At 51.4% G+C, this 24,417-nt stretch overlaps 1 protein-coding gene across 1 annotated transcript in view; it reads left to right on the forward strand.

Annotated features, from left to right (window-relative positions):
- Positions 1-420: 420 nt before the first annotated feature.
- Positions 421-24,417, forward strand: part of CDH22 (cadherin 22) — a 78,530-nt gene continuing 54,533 nt past the window's right edge. Inside the window, exon 1 of the mRNA XM_063172293.1 lies at positions 421-484. The gene's annotated coding sequence lies outside the window, so the exon portion shown is untranslated. The remainder of the gene's footprint in view (positions 485-24,417) is intronic.

Raw genomic sequence — 24,417 nt, forward strand, 5'->3', positions numbered from 1 at the left:
TGGGCCGGGCCGGGCAGGGCTGGGCAGGGCTGGGCTGGCGGGGAAGGAGGGGAGGCAGGCAGGGAGCGAGGGGGAGGAAGGCGGCTCTCGCCGCACATGCAGCCCCCGCCGCGCTCCCGCCGCCCGCGCCCCGCCTGCGCCCTGCCCGCCCGGTGCCAGCACCGGCTCCGCTCGCCGCCGCCGCCGCTCGGGGCTCCGCGCTGCTGCCGGGGCTGCCATCCGCTCCGTGCCGGGGCGCAGGGGCTGCGCTCCGCTCCGTGCCCGCCTGCCCGGGCTGCCATCCGCTCCGCGCCCGGCTGCCGAGCCTGAGATCCGCTCCGTGCCCCGCTGCCGGGCTCCGCTCCGCTCGGTGCCGGGGCTGCGCTCCGCTCCGTGCCCGGCTGCCGGGGCTGCCGGGGCTCCGCTCCGCGCCGGCGGGGGCCCGCAGGATGCCGCGGGAGGCCGAGCGCCCGGCGCGGGGGAGCCGCCGCGGCCGCCGCCCCAGGTAAGAGCGGGGCGGGCGGGTCTGGGGGGCGGCGGGGGAGCCCAACTTCTCCGTCCCTCGCCGCGCCGCAAACTTTGCCGCCGCTCGGCGGGGCTGCGGCGGGCGCTCCCCGCGGGTGAGCGCGGGCTCGGCCCGGCCCCGGGGTCGCCGCCGCCTCGGGCCGGGCAGTCCCGGTGTGCCCCGGTGTGCCCCGGTGTGTCCCGGTCTCCTTGGTGTCGGCGGGCGAAGCCAGAGGTTTGATGCCTCCGGCGCGGCCGCGCCAGCTGCGGGTCCGTGCACACCCTCCAATTAAAACAGTCCGGTGCTTGAAGAGCTGCAGCTCCTTTTTTCACCGGTGTTATCTTAAAACATCCTCTCCGGGCTCCTTCCTACCCACGATCCATCTCCCCATTTCTCTCACTGGGACCGTAGCTTTCGTACTCATTCCGTACCCATTCCGTGCCCATTCCGCACGGAATTTGCTTTGGGTGCGTGTGGATGTGTGGCTGCCGTACCCGAGGGACCCAGCAGGAGCCCTTAGAGCCGGCCGGGTAACATCTCCCTTCACAGAGCCACATTTTTTTCTAACAACAAACTAAAAATAACTGTTCTAAAACTAGCACTTTCCTCATTTAAAATGTGGTTCCCAACCGGCTGTGCTCAGGCCTTCTGGGAGCGGATCTGCAGCCGCATCTGCTCCCTGCGTGCCCTGGCCCAGCGCTGCCTCGCCAGGTGCCTCTCACCCACCTGGGCACTGCCCTGGGTCTGTGAGTGGAGCGATGCACTTGATGCCTCTTCGTTTTCCTTTGGTTTCTGACAGTTCTAACATCCTGCACAGTCAGGGGACATCTGCCCTGTCTTCTCATCTACCCTGGTTTTATGCATGAACAGCACCAGTTGTAGGGGTGATGGTGTAGGCAGCGACGAGGAGGGGCAGGCTCGGGAGTTCAGACTTAACTTCATGAGACAGTGCAAGGCACCTCAGGGATGCCTTTGGACCTGAGAGGGTACGGAGGATGGGTGGGTGGCTCCGCAGAGCTCTGGTTCTCCAGAGCTTGTTTGCATGGCCTGAGGAAATGAATGGGGGAATGTGCCTCTCTCTCCCCGCTCCTGGGTTGGTCCTTGCGCTGTTAAAATGCTGTGCTGCAACACAGGCTTGCATACCACTGAGGAAATCTCAGCTCATGCCTGTTTCTTTGGGACCCGTTTCTGTCTCTTCAGAGTACCCAATGCACAGAGCATGGCTGAAGCCTGCAGTCTCTGTACTCACAGATTGCTCAGAACCTGGGCTTTGCCATGTTTTCCCTATGAGACTGATGAATGCTCTCCACTTCTTTCAAGAGCGCTGGGTAATGAGTATTTGCAGCAAACAATTATCAGGGTTGGAGATCATTGTCCTGGTACATCAGTTTTTAAATGCTGAAAATAAATTGTTTCTCTGGCTTTAAGTCTGAAACGGTTCCTCCGTGCTGGTGCTGTGTTTGTTTGTGTTCAAGGCCAAAAGGTGGTTGTGCTGCTCATTGATGAATTCCCTGAAATGTTGACAGTACCCTGAGAGCAGCACAGGGTAGAGCCCGCTGAAATCTAAATAAGGTGGCCCAGATTCTGTGCTGACTTTTGTCTCACGTACGTCTCTGCTCCAGCGAGGTGAGGGTCAGAGCAAGTGAGGTTTGGTCTCTGTATGAAATGCCGGCTGCCGAATAATACCATGCTGAAATTGGTGGGCTCATGAAAGAAAAAGTATGTGCTGTTTCATAGGTAAAAAAGCCAGTTTTGTTCCTTCTGGGGGGAAAAAAAAATGCCCTTTGCTTTTTGGTGCATTGACACTTTATAATATGATATGGTGATTTCATACCTATGACAGACAAGTGGCTACTGGAACAAGGTCAGTTTTAAAACTCTTTTTCAAAAGAAGCTAGCAGGCCTCCAGAAAAAAAAAAAAAGGAAAGAAAAGGTTGTCTTTGGGTTAAAAATAACAGTTAAAATCCTATTCTTCCTAGCTCCATTCCAAAAAATACCATATTTTCATGATTTAAATGTCATGTTTGAAAAAGTCATAGTTCTTTCTTGTGTTTAAGGATTATGAGAAAAGGGTCACAATTTACTCTTTGTTGTTTATATTGTCTGGTCAGCTTTTGGGCTTTTTTTTTTTTTGCACATTAAAAATAATATTGAGCTAGCAAGGCTTTTTTTGTAGCAAATTTTACTTTTGTACTCATAATCACTATCCCATAGCAGTAAAATTTGGCTGGAAATGTTGCAGAGGGAATGTTTGTTTATTTGAAGCCACTTTTTCAACTCAAAGACTTTATTTCATTAGAAGGATTAGATTGTTCGTGAAAGCTTTGAAACAAAACTGGACTTCAGGTGGGATTTAATCTGCTGCTATTCCTTTAAAGTACAATTACTTATTTTTTCAAATGATTAGTTTTTATATTTTAAAAGCCTACATTTTAAAAGCAAATGAAAACAGTTTGAAAAAGAAATGGTGTGGTGACACTTGGGTTCTTGTGACATCATGTCTCTGAAGAGTATTCGTGCATAAGGATACAGCCATGTATGAATTTGTGCTGTTATCTTTTAACCATGTGGTTATGCAACTGTGTTTGGGTTTACAAGCAATGACACTTCTCTGCAGATAAGTCCATGCATATCCCGAGGCACAGGCCATTTTGAGTGATCTGCTTTCTTGAGAAATTGCATGTAAAGATGAGGTGGGTGTGAATCCCAAGCAGATTGCTTGCCCGAGGTTGTAGGTGGACACGGTGTACAGCTCCTTGCTGTTCTCAGGATCTCTTTTGTCTTACCACCAGTTTATCCCATGGTGTTTGTTTGTGGAAGGGGTGCCCGATGGGGAGGGATGCCACCAGCTTTGCCTCAGGCTGTGGGTTGCTCTGGGAATGCCCTCAGCACCTTGTGCTCTTGGCTCTGCAGGGAGCAGGTCCCCTGTGCCACCTTGCTCTCAGGTGTGTGGCAGTCCTGGGCTGCACAGAGCTCTGTCCTTTGCCTTGGCTGCTGCTGCATTCTCAGGGCTCATGCCTGCACATCCCTGTGAAGTCCCTGCTCTACCCCAGCAGAAAAGCCAAGTCTTTGTGGCTGGATTTGACAGCAAATCGCCGCAGACTTGGAGTATGGGGTTGGACTTGGACTCAGCTGCTCACCCAACATGAGCTGGGTGTCCCCTGCCTGCTCAGCTCTGTGGGACATCTCTCTCTGCAGTTGTGTCCAGTTTGTGGGTTGGTTTCTGCTCTGGAGAGCTGTGGAGGGCTCAGGCACAGGGCTGTGCTCCTGCTGGCAGCCACTGCAGAGACCCATCCTCCCAGTTAGTTCACAGTTTCCTTTTCATGTAGTCATCACTTTCTATTATTTGCGAAGTCCATAAAAGGAATACAGCACATTACAGTAATTTTCAATTTTACCCTTTGCAACAACTCTGCTTTCAGAGTCTAGTCCAGACCTTACCTTAGCCTGGCTCAGTATCTCTTGCATTTTTGTTTCTTTTTATTGTCCTTTGTGCCATGGCAGGAAGAAGGGAGTTCTGTTGTACCCTTTTGGGGAATGGTTGTCGGAAGGCATTTTTGTGCTGGTTCTGGGCAGCAAAATTGGATATTTCTCCAGCAGTATGTGCCTTTTGTGACCCCACAGGGCTGGCTGGGATGCCTGCAGAGGGTCCAAGTCCAGCTGTGGATCTTCTTGGTGATGCTGTTCCTCAGATCCTCTTGCAGTGTGGTTGGAATTCTTCTTGCAAATGGATCTCTCAGCTCTTTGCCAGCATTACAGCACCTTCTTCTGAGGCCTGTGGGACACTGTGGGCCTGAGCAAAGGATTTTGGGGCCCACGGCAGCCCCGGAGCTCCCTTAGCTGTTGATGATTCCTGGTGCATGTGCAGCAAAGTGGGGTGCAGGACTGTGCTGGCAGGTGGGAGCACAAGGAGAGACTGTTCACAGCATGGGGGTGTCTGGGTGCCTGTGCCTCGGTGGCTGGGCATGGCTTTTGTGTCCAAACAGGTTTCCAGGCGCTGTCTCAGCTGCTTCCACACTGCTGACCCAGCCTGGGTGGTGGTGAGGGCACACACCAGTGTCAGATGGGGTAGCTCTCCCCAGACCTCCTAGAAGGCAGCTTTGCCTAAAAGGTGGGGGACAGACCCTGCTAAGGTGAGGGCCCTGCATTTTCCTTCTTGAAAGCAGGTGTAGTTGTGCCCTGGGGCATAGGAGAGGCAGCCAGCCCAGAGCTGGTCCATCTGCTCCAGCCCAAGGGCCAGGCTTGACTGCATCATTCATTGCTGCTACACCTGCAAGCTGGAAATCAAGGTGCTTTTCAGAAAGTGTCTCCTTTCTGCTGGGTGCCCCATCTCAGGATAGCTCACTGAACACAAGGCAAGGCTGCAATACTCATTGCAGGAAGGGCAGCACTTCTGTGTTCCCAGTCCTGCCCTCCTGCTCTTGTCTGGGAATTCTGCACTTGCTGTGCCCTGTTCTGCTGTCCTGCTTTTACTCACTGCCGTGCTCTGGCAGTGCCACCCATGAGCCTGGAGAAAATAAACCCAACAGAACTCATTCAGCTTTGACTCGGCTCAGTGCTGCACTTGCTGATTTCAGATCTCTTGTGGGAGAGCCATGCCTTGGCTCACACTCCTCAGCCCCCTTCTCTGGGCTAAGTGCCTGTTAGCATGCTGTCACACTGTTGTGGGCAGGGTCTGCTCCCCAGACAGAGCCACCCTGTTTGTCTCACACTGTCACTGCTGTCACGTGTGCTGAATTTGGCCCTCCTGGCTCATGATGGAAGCTGTGGCTGTGATGGAGGTGAAGCACTCACGGATCTGTGGCTGCCCTGTAGGAGCAGAGCTGGGAGCATCCTGACTGTGGATAGGGCACTGGTGTGGCTGCTGGGCTGAAGTGGTCCTGTGCTTTGCTTATGGCACTTCTGTGAGCTTTGCTGACTGGGAAATCCTTCAGGGAACCATGGAAGCAGAATTGTATGTCCAATACCCTTTTGCAGACACCCCCTGCCCCTCTCTATTGCTCCTCCCTGCTACAGGACTTGAGAGAACACCAAGGGGAAGGAGAATGGGCTCACTCCTCTTTGACACTGCCACGCTCAGCATTCCCTCTTCACCTGGGGCTTTGTTAATCCCTTCCCAGCTGGCTGTAGCCAGTGGCATTAAAAACTACAGGTGACTTGAAGCTCAACTCACCTGAAGCTGCTGATGGCCAGAAGCTTTCCACAGCCAATGATGGGATGTGAAGGTAGTCGCCATAGAAACATGTTGGGCAATAAAAGGAGCCTTGAAAGCTCTGAATGCCTTTTGGCAGGAGCCCGTGTGTGAGTGTGGGTACAGGTAGTGGTGCTCACCCTGCGCACCAAGGCTGTGAGTGAGAGATTTGGAAGCAGCAGCTGTGGGAGCAAGCACAGGAGCTGAGCCCTGCTTTGGTAAGCTGGCACTTCCCTGAGGTTTTGATGGCAGAAGGGTGAGATGTGGTCACAATAGTGGCCTGGCAGGAGGGAGCTCATTCCCACAGAGGAGCTGTCCTGGTCTGTACACAATCAGCCCCTCCTGGGTGCTGCAGCCACAGGCTTGGGGCAGCTTCATCCCCAGTGCAGTGCATGGCAGCCCCTGGGGACCCAGCACAGCCTCTGCAGGTGACATCCATCTGTCTCTGGACTCCTTTTGGAGCACTGCTGCCCTTCCCTGTGCTCTGCTGGGCTGAGTGCAGGCAGACACCAGCCCAGGAAGGGCCCTATGCCCACCTCAGAGGTATTGGAGCTGGGTACCCTGGGCTGTGTCCCCTTGGTCCTGGTCTGGCTCTGCCCCCTCGGTGCCCCTCTGCTGCCTTTGGGGCAGAGCCTGGGAGCCCCTGGCTGGCTGTTTGCTCACAGGCTGGCCAGGGAGCCTGATCCTCTGCCCTGTGGGGCAGATGGAGCCTCTGGCCCCACTGATGGCCAGAGTCAGCAAGGACAGATAAAGGTTTGGCTGGTCCAGAGGAACCAGACTGGTCTGGCCATGCCAGGAGGGAAGAGAGCTGAAGCTGTGGGCCAGACCCTTGTTCTGGCAGCCTCCTGCTCTGGAATGGATGTTCCCTTGAGCCAGACAGTAACTTCTGTGTGTGCCTGGGGATGCTGCACTCCCTTCTCCCGTCCTGCTTCCTTGCGTCTCTGTCTGTCACACTGGGATTATCTCCCTCTGCTCCTACTGCAGCTTCTTCCCGGAATCCCAAATCCCCAAAATGCTGTTTCTCCAATAATCCTTGTCATTAAAAGTGGCTCCTAAGCTCTGAGCACCTCCTCCTGTCCTCATCACCCTCTCTAGAGAGAATCAGTTGAGTTGTGCATATACTAACAGTGAGCAAATCATCTTCTTAACCTGGGACAGGACACTGTTGGTTCCACCCCCACCACTGCCAAACTGCAGAGTTACCCTTGGATCTTTCTGTATTTTCCCTATTCAGTGTTTTTAGCTGTGTGAAAATGTGCTGTCTTTGCTATTGTTATGGCCCCAGCTAGGCATGTGGCTGTTGACATGTGACAGTGTTGTGCCTGTGTGGACAGGGAATTGTTTCCCTGCCACCGGAGTCTGGAAGGTCGAGGACAGACAGGTGAGGAGGGAGGCATTGCTTTGAGAGCTGGACTTCACCAGCTTTCTGAGCTTGGCTGCCTTCCCACTTATGAAATACAGCTAAACCTTTTGATGGCAGGTAGGAATAGCTGAGCATCAGCAGAGTCCTTAAGAAATTACATCCCTGCTTAAACTTTTCAAAAGTCAGCTGAACACCCGTTTGCTACAGCCCTCCCGGGCTGTTTCCCAGCAGCATGGTGTTTTTTCCAAAATAATTCCTGCTGCAGTAATGCTGTCCCAAGGCAGGGCACCCGTTCCCTGGGCACCCTGAATTTGTGCTGTGGAAGCTCTGGGGGATTTTGGCGGTGTAGTAAGGCGAGCCCCCAAAGTGTAGTAAAAATAAGGGCAAGGAGACCCGCTCATTTTTTAATGTCTTTATTTATGAAATCAGCTCTGGGTGCTGCTGCTCCCTTCAGTGATGTGGAGGAGGAGGTAAAACAGCTTTGCTGTGTAGCAGAGCTGGGGCTTCCACCCTCATGAGCGTGCCTAGGAAAACTGCAAAGTTCATTGTCTGAAATCCTCATCCTGGTCCTGTTCTTGTAAGGTTATGGTGACACCCAAAATCACACCCATGGAATAGAGTGACAGTTCCCGAGTAGGACATGTCACTCAGTCCCTTACACCGCAAGTTGGCTCCTCTTTTTAGGGTGTTCTTCTCTCGAATTGCACGTTGTGTTTTAATTTACATGTTACTCACATGTCACCTTCTCTACCGCTAAAGCCATTTCGGGACAGAAATGCACAGGCAAGGGGCCGCTGGGCAGGGTGACCAGCAACACCGACAGCTAACAGAATCAACACTTTCAACCGGGTAATTAACATTTAACAGCCAACAAACAGGGCAAACATCGATTTACTGAGTTATCCTATAAACTTGTTCATAACAGCGCTGCCAGGTCAGTGGTGTCGGGCTGGGCTCCGGCTGCTCCCGGTACCGGAGAGCGGACACGGGCGGGGGCTCCCGGTACCGGAGGGGACACGGGCCGGGCTCTGACTGCTCCCGGTACCGGGGGCGAACACGGGCCGGGCTCTGACTGCTCCCGGTACCGGAGGGCAGACACGGGCCGGGGCTCTCGGTACCGGGGGTGGACACGGGCCGGGGGTTCCCGGTACCGACGGCAGACACGGGCCGGGCTCTGACTGCTCCCGGTACCGGAGGGCAGACACGGGCCGGGGGTTCCCGGTACCGAGGGCAGACACGGGCCGGGCTCCGGCTGCTCCCGGTACCGGGGGCGGACACGGGCCGGGGGCTCCCGGTACCGAGGGCAGACACGGGCCGGGGGCTCCCGGTCGGGCCGGTGCCGGCAGAGGGAGCCAGCCTTCCTCCGTTCCTGTGCGCAGCCCGCCGTGCCAATTAACCAATTAATGTGAAAGAGAGGTGAGCTGAGAACAGGGTCCTGCATTGGGCAGTGGCTCTGTGGTCTCGCTGTGTGTTTCCCAAACCCCTCTTTTCCGCTTTGTTGCCCAGATTGAGCTCTCAGGTGAGCCCCCGGGTGGGTTTGGTGCGGCCCAGCTCGATGCAGGACAGGAGCAGCCCCGGTGGCAGGTGTGGCAGGGCTGATGGCGCAGCTGGGAGCATGGGCAGGGGACAATCGCCAGGTGTGCGAAGGGCTGGGGCTGCCGCTCTGTGTCCCCATGGCACGAGTGACTAGGGGCTGACCCTGCAGATGGGGACATCATCATCAAGATATTGCCTTGCCCCAGAGCTGGGTTAGTGAAGGCAGCCAAGGGTTTTTGATCTGGAGCTCTGCAGTCCTGCCTAGAGGGCTGTTGTGCTGACAGATGTTGCTGTTCCTGTTCTTGGTATCACAAAGCAATGGATGTAAGGAGTGAACGCAGGCACTGAACCCTCCCCAGCTGGAGTAGCCACCACAGGTGAGCATTTATGGATTTTTCTCTTAAAAAGCGGTTTTGTGTAATGGGAGACTCGTGTCTGCTGGGAATGATGCTGGAACCATCAGTTGAGGCTTTAATTGGTTTTGCACCTAGAGTGCAAATGTGTTTCGGTGGATTAGATGGGAAGTAGGGTGGTGCTTGGCTGCTCCAGAGCTGGAGATGTGAGCTCTCCTCACAGGACTGAGGCTCAAGGCACTGTGCAAGGAGAATGGAGCTTCTCATTCTGCCACTCTGCTGCTTTCTGGGTAATGCCTTTGGAAGGGTGCAGTCTGATTTCCTCTGCTCTGGCTGTGAACATGGCCTGTACTGGTGCAGCCAAGTGTTTGGGCTGTTGTGGGATAGCCTTGGTAAGCAGCTAAGCCCCACACAGCCAATTATTCACTCCCTCATTCCCAAGTGGGTCATGGGAAAAGGAAAGGAAGAGTAAAAGAAAATGTGTGTGGGTTGAGATAAAAATGGTTTAATGAGTGAAAGTGGAAGAAGAGAGAAAGCAAACAAGGGATGCAAAGGCAAACACTCAGTGCCTTCTCTGCATGGACTGATGTCCAGGAGTTACTGAACTAAAGATGACAAACCCCCCAAGATCCCTCCTCTCCCTTTTTGTTGCTGAGCACGATGTTAGATGAGACAGGGTAGCTTTGTGGTTGATCTGGGTAATCCACTCCCAAACTCTTGTGCACCCCAGTCTGTTTACTGAGGACGTGGTGAGAAGCAGAGAGGGTTTTAACACTGCAAACACCATTTGGCAGTAGCTAAAATATCAGTTTTGTTTTGGTCACAAAGCTAAAACTCAGCACCAAGCAAAGCTAATTAACTCCCTCCCAGCCATACCCAATACAATTAAACACCTTTTAGTGCTCATACTGAGGGAGATGGCTTGGAAAAGAGTCCTTGTCAGACCTGGGCAGCAGGAGAAGGGGCCTCTGTCCTGTGGGTGTGCTGGCCAAAGCACACTCAGGCTGACCAAGACAGAGGTGTGGGGTGCTGCCAGGCATGGTGTGTGTTGGGAGAAGCTGGAGAGGCAGCAGAGTGCTGGAAAGCAAGCCTTGGTGAGCAGGACTGTGTGTCAGTGGTGAGCTGGTGTAAATTATCCTCAACTAGCTCCTTCCTGGAGCTGGCAGGACAGGCTCTGACCTGGGACTGCCCAAGGCTGCTGCTCAGCATCTGCCTTCAGCTCCTGGCCACAGGCTCTAGACAAGTTTGTTGCTTCTAGGGAAGCATTTTCCAAACCTTAGTCTGTCCCAGAAGGAGAAAATCCTGCAGCTGAGCTGGTATTGCTTGTAGTAAGCACTGTCAGGGTTGTGAAAAGCTGCTGTGAAATAGAAACGAGAGGGAGGGACTGTGAAGCACCAGGCTGGAAGGTTTTTCTTTAAACTGCAGCTGAGCTGGGCTTAGGCAGGGGTAGGACACAATGTCTGGTCCTGGTTTCCAGAAGGCAGCACATGCATTTCCCTTGTGAGAGATCAAAGGCTGGGACTGAGACTCATCTGTATCTTTTTTATATCTAGTCCATCACTGTGCTATCTGGTGCTTCCCAAGTATATATAGAAATAGCTTTTTATTTTTTTCTTTGTCCTCTTCTAGACAATGCCTGGAGTCTTTGATAACTTTTTAATGCTTTATATGTTTTGTGTGTGAGATCTGTCTGTACCTCTGCGTACCAAGATGTGGAAAGCTGTTTGATGAGTGAATGCTCTTGGTGTCCTCCACCATGGGGGCCCAAGCAGTGCCCAGATGCAGTGCTTATGTCTGGCTTGGTCCTGAACCTCTCAGAGGTTTGTAACCAGCCCTGCTCAGGGCAGCTGTGTCTTGTTTTTCTGTTTTGGGGTCACCATGACTGTGTGTTCAAGGTGTGAGTTTGGTGTCACACCACTGTGAGGTGTGATGGAGAGGTGAGGGGAAAGACATGTTCAACAACTCAGAGGCCCAGGGGGGCAAGAATGGCTTCTTGGCTGGACACTGCCTGGCTTTGGATGCCCAAACCGTGCCTGAGGTTGCTGCCAGCTCAGCAGCCTGAGATTGGTGGTGGGTTGGAGAGGAGCACGTTTAGTCTCTGCTGCAGTCCTGACACAGTGTCCAGCTGGAACTGTGGGGGCCTGGAGATCAGAGTGGGAGCACACAGGGGGTGATGTGCAGTTTGGGTTCCAGCACTTGTGCAAGTGACAGCATGGACTGGGTGTGTTGGGCTCTGGACTGGGGGTTTGGGTTCTGATGTGACTGTCATCAAGGGAGCTGGGAAGGAGTGTGCAGGGAGAAGTGGAGCAGCCCAGAGGACAGAGGGAGTGCAAGCAAGGGTGTGCAGTGCAGTGACAGAGCAGGATGCAAAGGGTTAATGTGTGCGAGGGTGACAAAGGAGGAAACCACACAGGAAGGTGGCTGTGTCTGTACATGTGTCCTGCCACTTCTGCCTCTTCCAGGCACAGAACTGCTCTGGGGGGAGTGAGGGGTGCTCAGAGCCAGGGTCTGTCTGTCTTTGGTCACGGGGATCTTTCTCTGTCAGAGCGGCTGCTGTGCTGACTGGAGAGGGTTGGGCCAGGGGAGTGCTGTGTGTGCTCTCAGGCAGATCCCTGGCGGGAGCAGTGCCAGGCTGGCAGCCTGGGCTGGGCAGGAGGACTGGGAGCTGCAAATGGCTGCTGCACCTGCCTGTGTGAGCGTCTGTGCCCCCTCCTGCACGCCCACACTCCCCCATGTTCCAGCACAGTCCTGCTTGCCCACGTGGATGTCTATCCCCTTTGCTCTATTCTTTCCCATGCACTTTGTCCATCTGCTTTTCTGTCCTCCCTGTTGCTGCTGTAATCTCTCTTTTTCTTCCTCCCTTTGTTGCCTGGGCTGCTTTGCTGCCTCTGACTTCACCGTGTCCCTCTTTATTCCTTTTGATAATAATAACATTAGAACCCACGTACAAGGCCCCAAGGTCCCAGCTTTGTGCAGATACATGAGGAAAGACCCTTCAAAGCCTGGTGCTGGCTTGGGAAGATTCTCACAGCCTCACTGTTTCCAGGAGTGTCAGAGGCAAAGGGCTGGATTGTGAAATAAGCCCTGTGCAGAACCCACGCTGTGTCCTCTGTCCATCCAGGAATGTCAGAAGTGAAGATGCCAGTCTTGTTTGATGGAGTTTTATACCAAAGCCCTGAACCCCTGTGCCTGATGGAGGAACTGAATGATTAATTTCCCTTTATCAGTTGTGCTGAGCAGAGTGGTTGTTCCCAGGGCTCCCAGTCTGTCCCTTCCTCTTTGTGCTGTTGGTTTGGTAGTGACATTAAAGTGAAGCTACTTGCAGATTCTGTTCCAGTCTGCTGTGTTCACGTGCTTCAAGCTTTCAGAAATGTTCTCCCTTTCAACTGCAATTTGCACATTTGGCCTCTGCTGAGAGGTGATGCTTCAATGGGATGCTGAAGTCTGGTGGTTGGAAAGCAGTGTTTCTGTGATGCACTGAGCTTTGCATGTGTGATACCCACTGTGTTTCCTGTGCTTGAAGGCCCTGGGTGGCTGCTGCTGGATGCTGGTTCTCAGTCTGCAAATACAGCACTGGGGGAGTGCTGGAGGAGGAATCAAATCTTTCTCTTCACTCAGCAAAGTGGTCAGAGTTCCTTGCAGAGGGAAGGCTGGTGCTGTATTCTTGCAGAATCATATCCAGAGACACACGGTCTTGTCATAAGGATGTGTCTCTGCTGTGCTAGTCCCTCACAATTCAGAGCTAGAAAAGGGCTCTGAAATCAGGAGGCACATCTAACACTTTTTGTCCCTCTCAAAGCCCTCCAAGGAATGTACTCCCAGTGTGTAGTGGTCTCTTTCAGCCTTGTTCAGCCACACTCCAGTTTTCTGATGCTCCCACTTCTGCTTTCTCATAGGTGAACCTTCTGTTATTTATGCCTGTGTCCCAAATCTCCTTGCTGAGAGCTGGATTTGGGAAAAGAGCAAGCAGTAAAATCAAAAGCCGTCACCTGTTCCCGTGGTTTGCTGCTCTTTGCAGCCCTTTGAGTTTATGTACAGCAAATGTCTGTTGCAAAGTCTGTCCCTGCAAACAGCAACAGGCTGCTTTGGGGTTTTCACTTCCCCTGTGATTTCTCTTTGAGCAGCACGACTCAAGAACAGTAGAAGGAGATGAGGGTGGACTGCAGCAGCTGGACCCTCTGGTGCCAGCCTTTTCCTGGGCACCTTGGAGCACTGTGGAGCCTCTTTGCCAGCACTTACATTGGTCACTTTGTTGGAGCTGGCTGTCAGCAGGATCATTTCCTTCTTTCTTTGGGCAAAGTGCCTCAGAGAGCCTGAGCACACTTTGAGGAGAAACTTGGTCTCTCCACAAACCTGGGGGAAGATGTCATTTGTGGATGCAGCAGGGTTGGCAGCTCTGGGTCCTGCATGTGAAGATTTTGGGAATTCCACCTGGGAGCACCTGTGTGCACAGGCACAAGCACACACCACTGTTCTCAAGGTGAAGAAAAAGGGAAGTTTATTTTCTGACTCCAACATTTATAGTTTTCCAAGAGTGACAGTGGGTTGGAGGGTGACAGTGCCACCTCTCCAGTGACACTGAACAGACCAACAGTCCATCAACTCTCTCCTCCTCCATAAAGGAATGCAAAACAAGGAGTTATTTACAGAAAGTGTGTGAGAAAGTTCGCTACAAGAATGTCAACATCAGAAGGCTTAAAAAAATCTTTAAAAAACCAGGGTGACAGAGAGTGGCATCATTTTGCTTACCAGGGGGCTTGTGAGAGGTGTAATATTGCTGGCAGAGCAGAGAAAATTGGTGTCTGTCCAGTACAAGGCGCTTCAGACAGGACAGAAATTGAACAGGACCTCGTCACCTGTTGTAACATTCACTGGTGTGTATTGGAAGATTTGCCCTTCCTCGAGGGAAGGAGGAAGGAGCAGCCCTGGAAAAGGCAGTGGGACTGGTTTGTCCCTCTCTGAATTGTCCCATCACTGCTGGTGTGCAGACTCCCCTCCTCTTGCTGGTTAATATTAGCATTCTGTTTGTGGAGCAGGCGATGCAATTAACACAGAGGTGCAGTCATTCATCCTGGCTGCAGGACCCGGGGGATCAGATGTGCTGGGGATAGGAAGCAGAGGCTTTCTGCTGGGAAAGAATGTCACAGCACAGCGGCCACAGAAATGAAAAGCTATTAATAATGATCCCGGAACTTCACTTCCATCAGCTGTTTATTTAAAGGTGCTCCATATTCAAAGCCTCCTGATTTATGTGGGCAATAACACTCACAGTCCTGGGATCACTTTTTTAAGCAAGGCTAATGGGGTGAAACCATCATACTGCGACAGTAGAGATCAAGCTGGGAAAATGATACTGGAGAGAAAAATAAACTATTGCCTAGATAATCCCTGAGCTACGCTGGGCTGGGAGCTGGTGGGAGCTCCCTGCTCTTCCAGCATTTATTAAGGCTTTTGCTTCCCTTTTTTTTCTAGTCTTTGTGAACAGAATTTAGTGGGCATGGAAGGATATCAGAATTTGATTTCTAGCAGACTGGATGCTAAAATGCTTCTTCATTTACATGTGAATGACCTGGGACATGTGGTCTCTCTGTCCCTGTCTCCAGAGCTCCCACATGGACTTGGTCCATTCCCAAAGGACTGGTTCGTCTGGGGAAGGGTGTCTGTGTCCTCTGCTGTGTGGGTTTTACCTGAATAGTGGCACAGGAATGCTTGGGGGGGACACAAATGGGATATTCTGGGCTGTGGCACTGAGGGGACAAAGAGGTGTCTAGCTTCCATGTGGGTTCTCTTTATGGGGCTGTTTGCCCTTGCCAGGGAGGGCTTCTTTGTGGGGCCCAAGTTGGGCCATTGACACCTGAATTTTGCAGAAACTTACAGTGGTTACCTTGTTGTGCAGTTAAACCATACATGAGGGCTGGGCTCAAAGTGCAAGAAGGGCTCGGGGCAGGAGAACATGAGTGTGCTGCTGGTTTCTCCTGACTGCAGGTGAGCCCTTGGTGGACCTGGGGCAGTGTGAGCAGTGCCAGATGCTGCCCATCAGAGGGCATGTGGTGTCTGCAGGGCGGTGAGCAGCTTTTGGCAAAGGCTGGATGTTTTCCTGGGGAGGTGGAATAGCCCTGAGGCCACCAGGCTTGGTTTGAGTGAGTGGCTCCTGGGACATGGCTGCGAGCCCTGCTCATTGTCAGGAGCTGGTAGTGGTGATGTGATTAGCAGAATGAAGCAAATGATTCCAAATAAATAATGCATCAATCATTAATGGTTGAATGCAAAATTTAGCCTGTTGCTGTTGTCTGCAAGTTGCTTACAAGGAGGTCAGCCCTTTATTTTGCAGGAGCTCTTATCTGCAGGTGCTGTGCTCTGAATATTCCTGGCACATCTGCTCCAGTGTGTAGGTCCCTGTCAGAACTCAATACATCCCTCTAAGTGTCCACAGTTGCCAGGGGGCTCTGAGACCCTAGCACACAGCCCAGAACACCTATAGGTTTGATTATGACCCATAGAGCAAATTACCCGCTTTGTATGAAGACCTAAAAGTCACAAAAGTTTAAGTAGTGTAATAATAAAATTATCACTAAGTGAAAAAGTAGATTTTAGAGTTTTTAGAATAGAGGTTTTAGAGACAAGGTAGAAAGACTTGGGCATGTCCAGCCTTTCTTCTTCTTCTTTTCTACCTCCATCTTCTGCCGTGATGGTGGCACTTTTAGATTGGTTTAGAGTAGAAGCTCACTGTCTAACATAAGTGATAGGTATTGGAAAGTAATTGTAAACATGTTATACGTAGTTTGTAGTATAAAGAGATAACACTGCCCCAGGGGCAGTGACAAGTCCCTCTGTCTGTCCTGCTGAGCGGACCTCAGCAAAGCAAGAGAAAACTTTTTATAGATAAGATACAATAAACAAAATATGCTGCCTGTGTTGGAGACTCAGCTGCCAGGGATTCCTGCCAGCTGTGGTGGAGTGTTCTGCACAGTGCTGAGTCTTAGCAAAGCAGGTTTGCCTCCTCTCTGGGGGATGAGGCTCTGCACCATCCTGCTTCAGGTTCCTAAATTCCCGTGGTGCCACATTCCTTCTTTTCTTCCTGGTGCTTAGGAATTCCTGGGGAATTTTTGGAAGGTTTGGAGCATCTTCTTGCAAACCAGAAAAGCCTGTCTGTAGGCAGGGCAGTGCTGGATTTTAGCAGGATGTTGCAGAAACAATTTTCTTACCCATTATGCTATCTTGTTTCTAATTTTTATTTAATGAGCTCCTCTGAAAAAAAGAAAATCGTTGTAACAGTTTTCTTAAGTGTGAGAGATCAGGCTGAAATTGGCATTAAGGAAACTAATTACACTCATTCTTCCACCTTGCTAACAGCTGTTTATTGCTGCAGGCTTGTCCTGAGGTGCTGAGGAAGCCACTTAGCTTGGGCCAAAGGCACCCAAAGAGGCATCTGCAGTGGGAAGGTGGTCCAGGCTTCTATTCTGGGCTGTGCTCAACCAGATGATCTTGTTGCAGTGCAGAAAAGCGCTGTGAGAGCTGCAGAACTGCAGGTGCAGCCCCCCAGGTCTTGTCCCGGTTTTTTGCTGCTCTCCTGTCCTCCCTCACAACCTCTCAGCTTCATTGTGGAGGATTCTGTGGGAGCCTGGTCCGAATCTCAAAATGACAATGTGCTGTCAGGGGAAGGAAGGGACTTCCTCATGCCTTCTGTAAGGAGGGGTTGCAGATCTCCTGTCATGAAGACTGAGGGATTTCCAAGGACAAAATTGCTAAGAGGATTAAGATGTATGGGGAAGAAGAGTGAGCAGCAGCAAGAGCCCTTCCTGAAAGTGATGTGTGCCTGCCATGGTATTTATTTCACCAGAGGACTGAGTCTCTAAATGTGACCTTGAACCTTGAGAAGCAAATTGGAGGAGGTTTCTTTGAACCTTTCTGACTCACTCTAATACCCACTTGTTATTCTGTGTAGGAATTTGAGGAGTCTTTCACAAGAGGTAGGAAGTTGCAGACAGAGCTATGAACATCTTCAATTTTCCATTTAATCACACAATATTGAATGATAAATAATTCATGCATCTGCCAAACATTGGCTTAAAAGAAGCCAATTCCCTCCACATTTGTCAAAGCGGAAGAATTCTATTTTGTGCTTTTTTACTTTACTTTGTCCTCTAATTCCTATCCAAATGGCCCCTTTGTCTGGGCCATCAGCTCTGATTGCACCTGTCCTGTTATGGGCTCGTGCCCTTCCTTTCCTGTCACTTTTGGTGGTGTTGAGGGCCAGAAGAAGTGCAGCAGGAGGCAAGAAAGAGGGTGATGGTGGTCCCTTATGACCGTGTTCACAGGGGTTTTCGGATGAGGGAAGAGACAGAGATCTGACTCCATGTTTCAGAAGTCTTGATTTATTGTTTTATGATCTATGTTACATTAAAACTATACTAAAAAATAGAAGAAAAGGTCTCATCAGAAGGCTGGCTAAGCTAAGAATAGAAAGGAATGATAACAAAGGCAGTCAAAGATTCACCTGTTGCATTCCACAGCAGCAGATAACCATTGTTTACATTTTGTTCTTGAGGCCTCTCAGCTTCTCAGGAGGAAAAATGCTAAGGAAAGGATTTTTCATGGAAAGATGTCTGTGACAGTCCCTGTGTGTCCCTGGCCACAGGAGCAGCTCTGGCAGGGGAGGCTGGGGAGGGTTCTCTGCCCAAGAGCACTTCAGGCTTCTCAGGAGATGCTGAGGCATAAAAGATGCAGCTCTCTTAGGGGAATGGCTTTCAGACACGGCTCTCTGTCCACATCCTCAAATGAAAGGCTTGGGCTGAGCTCTGGAGCTCTCTCCCCACAGCAGGAGGAGCTCTGTCCATCTCAGAAGTTGTGAAAGAGGTGCTGTGATGGCTGCTTCCACCTCCTCTCAGAGACTGTTTTTAAAGACAAATTAAAAGTATTGTATTCACGTAGACAAGGCATGAAAATTCCATATTTGGGAAAGAATTGCTGCAGAGCGAGACCGTTATGGCTGTAAAAACCTCTTCCCTAGGGCAAATGTTGAGATTTTCTTTGCAATTAAAATTTCTTTGAAACTTGGACTAGAGAAGATTTGGAGGAAAAAAAACCACCCTCCTAAACTTTGAAAATACTTCTTTCCAAACAATGCTTGTGTGAGAGCTTTAACAAATACTGTTCCTCCTCACAGTGTGTCTGATAGCAGAAAGTGACTGAACATGAGAAGTCAAAAGGTTGTGAATAGCTCCTGCTCTGGCAGTTGCCTCATTTTTCTATTATAATTTCTCAAGGCAGCATCAAAGCGGACAATAATTAAACTTAAAGCAACTTAAAAAGAAGGGAGAAAGAGGCATGTTTAGTCATACAGAGCTGAGCATTGTGTAGGTACACATTCCTCTGCCAAAACAACTTTCCTCAACCCTGTGCAAGTTGATCTGAGAAGAAAGGCAGATGAAGGAGTTCCTTGCTGAGAGAACACTTCCAAGGAAGCAGAAAGAGGAAATCCAGTGATTTACTTCAAAAATAAGCATGACTAAACTTTTACTACGGATAATGGGTTTTCTGCCCTGTTGTTAAAGCTGAGGCTCTGGTGACATCAGAGGGAGAGCTTGATTTTATCATTGTCTGTCTGCTGGGCTTTCTATCAAGGCTGAAGACTTGCTGAAAGGCAGATTGCTACCAAATGTTGCCTTGCACAGTCTGGACCTGCATTTGGGAAAAGCTTATCCAGTGACTGGTTGCATGACCCTTTCAGTGTGTAAGTAAAGACAAAAGTAATTTAAATATCTTAATTAAAAAGCCTCTAGAGTTTTGGATCCTTTTGCCACTGATCTCCAGCATTTGTACACAGTGTTATCCAGGTCAATATCTCTTGGTTTCTCTCTCTTGATTGGCAAAATTTGGTGATATTCTGGAAAGGACGCTGAGTTAGAGTCTGCCTTTTGCAGGATCCATTTCAGCAGAGGGTTCAGTGGGCAAAACCCCAATTTCAGCAGAGCTTGCAGTGGTAAAAACCTGTCTAGCTTCCAGATGCTCCTACCAGATGTGGCACCAGTATTCTGGTACTTTGTCCAGCTTTGTGTGAACATTGAGACTTAAATGAAAGCACTGATGGGACCTGCTGGGATGGGAGCTTGCAGTGCAGTGCCTGTGACCATCATCTGTCTTGGTGTGAGTGGGCATCCCACACCTTCTCTCTCAGCAGTGCTGCCTTCCCTTACTGAATTAGTGATGTGTGTTCATGTTTTCCAGCCAAGGACTGGTTTGTGGGGGCCGCAGCCAGGTTGTGCTGTTGGTCCCTGGTGTTCTAAAGCTGCAGAGTATTCCAGAGGGCTCAGTGCATTCCACTGTCCAGCCCAAAGGGGGAATCCTGAGGTGCCTCTTGAATGCTGGAGAGGAGCTGTGGGGATGTGGATGGGTGCTTGGCCAAGTGCTTGGTGCGCTATTGACATCTCCTGTCAAGAGACAGCGTGTGGGGTGTTGGAAGCTTGATTGTGATACCCCTGCCTGGCCTGGAGTTGACAGTGTTTTATGTCTGCTGAGATTGCCTCATCTCTCCTCTCTGTATTTCGAGGAGAAGTTTATAAAAAAAAAAAAAAAAAAAAAAAAAAAAAACCTGTATTTGCCTCATCTTGTCTTACAATATCCAGTAGAGAAAGTGAGCTCCAGAGAGCCTGAGTTCATGTCTTAGCCTTAGGCCTGGAGATTATGAACCATGCAGCAGCCTTGCCATGCCTGCATTACCTGCACACAACAGATCTGGGGGGTGTGTGGAGCCAGCCTGCTCCTTTGCCCAGCTTTAAGCGGATTTGAATCCTGTTTAACAGGAGGAGCCGTGGTCACAGCCCGTGCTGCTCTGTAGGCAGAGCTGGAAAGAATTGCTCTGGGAGTAATCGCTGCTTTCCCTGCCCCATGTCCCAGCAGGGCTGTCTGAGCCTGGGCTGCTGTGCTGCCCACGCTCTCACATGTGAGGCAGGTGGGCTCCCTGTGGGCTGCAGGCTGAGCTGGCACTAATTTGACCCCCAGAGCTGCTCTTGTGCTTGCACGTGGCTTCAGCTGTTCCTTGAGGTGACACAGCTGACACTGGATGGTGCTGGAGCCAGTGCTCACCCTCTAAACTCTCAGGTAGAGGCACAGTGGGGTCAGAAGGAGCTGGGCAGGGAATGGAGGGGGCTGGTTGGTGCTGGAGGTTGGCTCCACTATTTAGAAAGGGTCTCCAGATGGGTTTGCATGTTCTGGGAACATGAACTTGTGTGAAACTTGTGCTCTTCCTGCTGCTCTGACAGTGGGGCACTCATGGCTGCTTGCTGGGAGTCAGGTAGGAGCTCTGTCTGTCTGGCTTTCTGTCCTGGGTTGTCTCCAAGGTGCTGTAGTCCTGCCTGTTGGAAGCAGAGCTGCAAACCATTGACAAAGCTGTGACTGTGCTCTGTCTGTATCTCCAGCCTGCCTCTTGTATCTCCCCATGCTCTGCTCTGCAGCCTCCCTGTGAGGCGGCTGTGCTCAGTGCCAAAGCTGGCAGAACCCCAGTTTGGGACAGTGCTGCTTCCATTGGTGTGCTGTAACTCTGTGTGTCTTCCTCTGACTGGTCAGAGATTCTGCTCCAGACCCTGGGGATGAGGGCACACCACAGCTCTTCTCGTGCCCCCTTTGTCCCTGCAGGATCTGCCCTTGGGAGCGCACACTGCAAGGAGCATGGGAGTCCACAGGCCCCCAGTTTTCAGCCACGGGGTTGGGATTCTGCCTGCAGGTGCTGTCCCCACCCCAAGGACTGTCCCTGTCCCTGCTGTGCTGCTTCTGCTCCTTCCTTGGCTTTGCTGGGTAGCAGGGCTGGAGCTGTGTGAGAGGTGCTGCCCTGAGCTCATTCTGCAGGCAGCTATTCCAGCAGCAGGAGGACTGTGGGTGTCAGGCTGAGGAATTGTCTCTGTCCAGCAACCCTCCTACTGCAGCCTTCCTCTCCTTGTGTCCTCTGGGCTGTGGTAAAGCAGAAGAAAGCCCAAGCTTTAAGGAGCTCCTCTCTTGTGCTTGGCATTCATGCTGTGGCTCTGCATTCTAGAGGGTGGCACAAGCAGTGCCTTGCTCCTCAGCAGATTTTGTAGCATCCCCATGGCTGTTCTGAGCAGCTGGAGCAGCTCTGATGCTGCTGCCACTCTGCTGGGAGGAGTGGGGAGCCAGAGCAGCACATCCAAGCTCTCATTTGCTGAGGCTGCAGCCTGGGGTTCAGGAGAGAGGGCTCTCCTTCCCTGCCTTTGCATCTCCTGGAACCTGGTGGGCAATTCTGTGTTTTTAACCAATTCTTAGGGCTTGTCAGAGGAGCAGTACTGGTGTGCCAGCCCTTCCAGCAGAGCTGTGTGCACGAGGTCCCGGGGATGCTCCCTCCCTCTGGGTGGGACAGTCCTCCCTGGGCTGCTGGCAGCAATGCAGGGCTGTGCCGTGCTGGGCACTGCTGCCCTGGTGTGCTATTGCCTGCCCCCTCCCCCTGCCTACTTTCTCCTGCATCAGCCTGCATTTGTAAAATGAAATAAATATTGACATGGACGGGATGCTATTCAATTTGTCCTGATCACTGGGCTGCGGTGAGTTCTGACAGAGCACAGTGTAAAACATAAGCTCAGGATGTAATTTCTACTGTCAACATGATGTACAGTAGAGCTGTGCCAAATGCACACCAACAAACTGCACGAGCTCTGCTGGGGAGGGCAGGGGGAGCTGTGCTGATCATTGCAGGTGGGGATGGCAGAGCAGCAGGACAGGGGACATCACCCTGGGCCTGGGGCAGTCTGAGGGTCTGGTGCTTCACACTCTGCATGGAAACCTGCTTGCTGTGGTGTGCTGGGCATGCTGCCACATGGGAACATGTGTGCTGCTGTGGGCTGGGCTGCAGCAATTCCCATGATTATTTACAGCCCCACTGCTCAAGTGTGGCAGGGGGAAGGGGCACTTCCAGCTGTTGGTGAAACGTTTTCAATAAGATGGGGAAATAAACACTGTGCTAGTCCTGTGTGACCGTGTTCACAGGGGTCTTAGGATGAGGGAAGAGATGAGGATTTGACTTTATGTTTTAGAACGTTTGATTTATTATTTTATTATATATATTATATTAAAACTATACTAAAATAATAGAAGAAAGGATTTCATTAGAAGGCTAATTAAGAATAGAAAAAGAAAGAATGATAACAAAGGTTTGTGACTCGGACTCTCTGTCTGAGCCGGCAGGGCTGTGATTGGCCATGAATTAGAAACATCTAACGTGGGCCAATCACAGATCCACCTGTTGCATTCCACAGCAGCAGATAATCAATGTTTACATTTTGTTCCTGAGGCCTCTCTGCTTCTCAGGAGGAAAAATCCTAAAGAAAAGACTTTTCATAAAAGATGAAAACAGTCCTGGTTCCTGTGCATGGGACCTTCTGGGGTGTCTTCATTCCTGCTGCTGCAAGGGCATGAGTAGGACTTGGTGCTTTTGGCTTTGCAGCTTCTGGAAGAGGTCTGTGATGTGCAGCTGGAAAGAAGGTTCTGCGCACTGAGGAGAGATATGACCATGAATCTGTCACAGAAGAGACACAGGCTGAGAATTTGCCACTGGAGAAGGAGGATCTGGTTTGTGGCAATGAGCCTGGCTAGAGATGTGTCTCTGGGCCTGCATTTTGTGGTGCAGGGGACTGGAGTTCAGCACAGGTTCTGTGGTTGGGCTTTGATGTCTGGATGAAGCAGCTCTGGTTACAGCACCTGCATTGCTGCCCACAGGAAGAGCAGCACACAGCTCAGCTGAGAGCAGCTGAACTTTGGGCACGTGACACCAGCAAACTGCATCAGCTCAGATGAGGAATCTGTGAAATATAAACCCAGCACAATAGCTGAGACTGTACATAAGGTTGTGTTTCCCACAGCAACGCAGCCCAGCCCCATGGGTGCTCAGCAGGACTCTCTCTCCATGGCAGAATCTGCTCTGTGGAGTGCTCAGATGCAACAGGACTGAACAAGTTGCCTTGGGAACTGTGGGCCAGCTTGTCTGCCAGCCAGGGAGCAGCTCTGCTCAAGTGGAGCTCACCCACTGCAGCATCTTCTTCTGCCCTCACTTCCTCTCTCCTGCCTTGCCTTAGTGTGTGCATTTAAACTGTTCTTGTTACTGGTTTATTGATGCTGTTTGGGACTGTGCTAATTCCACTGGTGTGCTGTAACTCTGGTCAGGCTGACAGAGAGGGCCAGCATCCATTTCTGCCATTTCTGTGTGCACAGGGCTGCCTGCAGTGAGCGTCTGGGGTTCCTGTGTCCTGGAGGAAATCAGATGTCACTGAGGTGTGAGATGGTGTGATGAGGGGAATCAAGGTGCCTCCTGCTGCTGTCACAGAGCCAGTGTTGGTGCTCTCTGCCAGCTGTGTGCCCCAGTGCTGGGTTCTGGAGGCAGTGGGAATGTGCTGCCTTTGTGCCAGCTCGCTTGGACACCCTGGATGCTGATGTTGGTTGTGGTGCCAGGATTTGCTCCACTGGACTGGCTTTCCTGCAGCCTCCCCATGTGTTCAGAAGGCCTTCAGTGTTGCAGAACTGCACCCTGGCACTGGCACTGCTGCCTTGTCAGGCTTCTGGCAGGGTTTTATAAATCAGTGTGGCTGGATCTGCTCCTGGATGGCAAGGGCAGGATGCTGGGTGAGCAGAATGGCAGACTTCAGCAGGTGGTGGCTGCTTCTCCCCAAGGCTCTGGCTGACATAGCTGTCCTGAGAACACATGCAGATGGATTCTTTTCTAAATTCTCTTTCTGGCAGTTGAGTTTACCAGCTACAGCTCCTTGTACTCAGATTTTGGATACAACCAGAGGTGTTGCCTGTAAAAGTGCTGCAGAGTGGCAGGCAAAGATGCTGGGCAGGGTGTTCTTCCCACACTTACTGTTTGTTTGCCCTTGCTGCTGACCTGAAACTCTTGGTCTGGCTCAGCTTTTGCTGCTCAGTTTATTGACATCTCACTGTCTGGGTAACCTACTCCAAAATAACCAGAGCTCTCCTAGGTGTGAGAGCTGGGAGAGGTGCTGTTTGTGACAGCAGTGCACTATGTCTGGCTGTATTTATCTTCTGTATAGCCAGGTAAGTGTGATAAAGCACACTTGCACTGGTTTTGTGAGTGTCTTGCTCTGGAGCCTGCTGTGGGTTGGGCAGCCTCAGCTCTGTTGCTCCAGACCCCAATCTCTGCATTTGATCTGTGAATTTACTTTTACCCTCTGTGTGGGAAGAGATGGCTCAGTCCATCCCCCACCTACAGGACATCTTGCTCCCCTGGGTGTACAGAGTTAAATACTCTGGGGTTTGATAGGGACCCTCACCAGCTGCCCTTTGGGAGCAGGGACAGGAAGCATTTCTGCTTGGGAGGCCTGGCTGCAAGACACATTGCCAACAACTCACCTGGCTGGTGTGAAATATCTTTATAATAAATGGGCTGGCAAGGAGGAGGGGTGGCAGCAATGTTGCTGCTTCTGTACCGTGATTGCCAACATAAAAATACACTGGAGACCCTGTTTTCCTTGGA

This window comes from Melospiza melodia, chromosome 19 (genome assembly GCF_035770615.1).
Source record: "Melospiza melodia melodia isolate bMelMel2 chromosome 19, bMelMel2.pri, whole genome shotgun sequence".
Classification (NCBI taxonomy): Eukaryota; Metazoa; Chordata; class Aves; order Passeriformes; family Passerellidae; genus Melospiza; species Melospiza melodia.